The following is a 3,881-nucleotide window of genomic DNA, read 5'->3' as shown; positions in this document are numbered from 1 at the left end:
AGTTCCCAAAAGGCCTACAGTATCTGGGCTGGGTCCCCACCCCCATCCCAAAGATATTACGCTGGGGTAAAACCCCTGGCTCACTGCAGCTGACTGAAAGGGGACTGACATCTTCCTCCCTTTCAGCTCTTTCAAGGTAAAATGGAGGGGGGTGGGGGTGGGGAGGCTTTTCATCAGTGAATTTGGCCAGCAGAGCCCAATAAGAAAACTCTGGACAGGGCTAGACACAGGAAAGCCAAGATCGAAACCTCTATGGAAATGTGTGCTGTTCAGCGCCATCTGCTGACACATCTGAAAATTGCATGGGAAAAGAAGTTTCTGGTTCTCCCTGTATCCTATATATCCTAACCCCTGGGAGAAAATCTGTATCCCATTAGTGAGATCCTGGTCCGATTTTGATAACCTAAGATGGGCGATTTGGTTTTTTTTTTTTATTGGGAGAACACAAATGTAGTCTCCCACTACCACAAATTAGGCAGGAGATTTTCCCATGCTTGGAGAAATTGCACATCCAGAGTGGAAAGGATAGGCCTTACCCTGGGGAAAACCACCTTCAGGATCTTTGTTTCTCTCCTGCTAGGTAAGTAGAGAGAAATTTTAAGAATGTACAATAAGTTGAAACAAATACCAAAGAAGAGTTGTGGAAAAAATTAAAAAAGCAAAAGAAAATTTGGTAATCAGAGTAAATTCACCAACCTTTCAGATGGCTAGACATCAGCAAATAATGAAAAGCCATACTAGGACACAGGAAGAGATGGCTCAGTCAAAGAAACAAATGAAATGACCTCAAGAAATATAGAATTTAAGACAATTCATAAGTGATAATCACACAGCTCTCCTAAATCAATCCAAATAATTTAAAGAAAATATGACTAAAGAAATACAGGATATTAAGAAGATACTGAGTGAGCATAAAGAACAATTTGAAAGCCTGCAAAAAAAAGTAACAGACCTTATGAGAATGAAAGACATGATGGATGAGATGAAAAATACATTAGTGACACATATGAGCAGATTTTAATTGCTCTAAGACAGAAGTAGTGGTTTCAAAGTCACAGCATCTGAACTGGAAAAGTCAGGAGAACAGAAAGGAAGAGAATGGAAAAAACGAAACTGAGACACAGGAAATCGAATAAAAATAGGATGAGAAGCAGATTTGGCCCAGTGGATAGGGCATCTGTCTACCACATGGGAGGTCCGCAGTTCAAACCCCAGGCCTCCTTGACCCGTTTGGACCTGGCCCATGTGCAGTGCTGATCTGCACAAGGAGTGCCCTGTCATGCAGGGGTGCCCCCCACATAGGGGAGCCCCATGCGCAAGGAGTGCACCCCATAAGGAGAGCCACCCAGCGTGAAAGAAAGTGCAGCCTGCCCAAGAATGGCACCGGACACTGCTGACACAACAAGATGATGCAACAAAAAGAAACACAGATTCCCATGCCACTAACAACAACAGAAGCAGACAAAAACAAGAACACACAGAAAATTGACACAGAGAACACACAACTGGAGTGGGGGCAAAGGGGAGAGAAATAAATAAATAAAATAAAAAATAAAAATTGGAAATGTTTATGCACACTATCAGTGCTCCAGAAGAAGACGCTGGGAATAGGAGAGAAAGAATATTTGAGGAAATAATGATTGAAAACTACCCAACCCTTATGAAAGACATAAATATCAATATCCAAGAAGGACAATGCACCTCAAACACAATAAATCTGAACAGGCTTACCCTGAGATACCTACTATTCAGAATGACAAATATCAGAGAGAGAAGATTCTGAAAGTATCAAGAGAAAAGGAAAGCAATACATACAAAGGATACTCAATAAGCTTAAGTGCCAAACCCTCATCAGAAACCATGGAGGAGAGATGAATTCTATATCTGGCAAAACTGTACTTCAAAAATGAGGGTGAGATCAATGTCTTCACAGACAAATGAAAATTGATGAAATATGTTACCAAAAGACCAGAATTACAAGAGATACTAAAGGGAATGCTAAAGCCTGCAAGGAAAAAACATGGGTGAGAACTGGAGAAGCATATAGAAGAGAGGATTATTAGGAAGGATAAAGTAAAGGGGAAAAAGACAGAGAATAGAATGATATGAGAGACGTGAAGGACAAAAGGGATGAAGTAAGTAATGCCATTATAGTAAGAACACTATATGTTAATGGCTTAAACTCCACAATCAAAAGACAGAGACTGATAGAATGAATTTTAAAAAATGAGCCATCTATATGTTTTCTAAAAAGATATAAGGTCACAAGTAGATTAAAAGTAAAAAGTTGGAAAAAGTTACTTCATGTAAATAGTAACCAAAAGAGATTGGAGTAGTCATATTAGTATTGGACAAATAGATTTCAAGTGCAAAACTGCTATTAAGGATGAAGATGGTCATTATATATTTTATTTATTTTTTTAATATATATTTTAAAAGAGGTAATTCCCCAAGAAGAAATAGCTATACTAAATATTTATGCAGCTAACATGAGTGACCAAAGATACATGAGGAACACACTGGTAAAAGGGAAGGGAGAAATAGATGCCTCCATAATAATAGTTGGAGACTTCAATATACTTCTCTCAGTATTGAATAGAACATCAGGACAGAGGGTAAATAAAGAAAGAGAATGAGAATAATTTGATAAATGAACTAGACCTAACAAACACCCATGGAGCACTGCATCCCCAAACAGCAGGGTATACTTTACTTTTCAAGTGCTCATTGATCCTTCTCCAAGAGAGAACATTTGCTGGGTCACAAGACAAGTCTCGATAAATTTACAAAGAGTGAAATTATACAAAATACTTCCTCTGATCATAACAGAATGAAGTGGAAATCAATAATGGATGGAAAAAGCAAAATTCATAAATATATGGAGATTAAACAACAATTTCAAAGAAATTGCAAGAGAATTCAACAAATATTTTGAGATGAATGAAATGAGAACACAATATATCAAAGGTTATAGGACACTGCAAAGGCAGTGTTAGATTAAAAAAGAAGACCTAAAATTCAAGATCTAGCTGCATGCCTGGAAGAAATAGGGAAAACAACAACAACAACAACAACAACAACAAAACAGCAAACTAATGCCAAACCAAGTCAAAGGAAAGAAATACTAAAGATCAGAGCAGAAATAAATGAAATTGAGAACAAAGAAACAATACAGAGAAATAACAAAACCAAAAGTTGTTTTTTTGACATCAACAAAATCAACAAACCCTTAGCTAGACTAACAAATAATAAGAGAGAAGACACAAATAAATATAACCAGAAATGGAAAGAGGGGATATTACTACTGCTCCTGCAGAAATAAGAGAGATCATAAGAGGATATTATGAACAATTGTGTATGAAAAAAACAGACAGTGTTGAGGAGATGGATAAATTCCTAGAAACATTTGAGTCACCTACATGGACACTGGAAGAAGTAGAAGAGCACAACATATTGTAAGAGATAGAAACAGTCATAAAAAACCTCCAAAGAATGAAAAGCCCAGGACCAGATGCCTTCACAGGTGAATTCTACCAACCATTCAAAGATGATCTAATACCGATTTTGCTCAAGCTCTTCAAAAAAAAACTTGAGAAGGAAAGAATACTACCACACTCATTCCATGAAACCATCATCACCCTAATACCAAAACTAGGTAAAGATGCTAAAAAAGTTAAGAAATTCCAGACCAATATCTCTAATGAATAGAAATTTAAAAATCCTGAACAAAATACTTGCAAACAGAATCCAAAAGCACATTAAAGAATTATACACCATTATCAAGTGAGGGTGTGGAAGGATGCTTCAACAGAATAAAATCAATTGGTGTAATAAGCCATATTAATAAGTTGAAGAAGAAAAATCACATGATCCTCTTGATT

The 3,881-nt window shown here is 36.9% G+C and overlaps 1 pseudogene; it reads right to left on the bottom strand.

The window, feature by feature from the left end:
- Positions 1-435: 435 nt before the first annotated feature.
- On the bottom strand, positions 436-588 carry LOC131276611 (U1 spliceosomal RNA; annotated as a pseudogene).
- Between the last annotated feature and the right edge of the window lie 3,293 nt (positions 589-3,881).

This window comes from Dasypus novemcinctus, chromosome 29 (assembly GCF_030445035.2).
Source record: "Dasypus novemcinctus isolate mDasNov1 chromosome 29, mDasNov1.1.hap2, whole genome shotgun sequence".
NCBI classification, from domain to species: domain Eukaryota; kingdom Metazoa; phylum Chordata; class Mammalia; order Cingulata; family Dasypodidae; genus Dasypus; species Dasypus novemcinctus.
The sequence above is the reverse complement of the archived record's forward strand: the minus strand, read 5'-3'. Positions and strand labels throughout refer to the sequence as shown.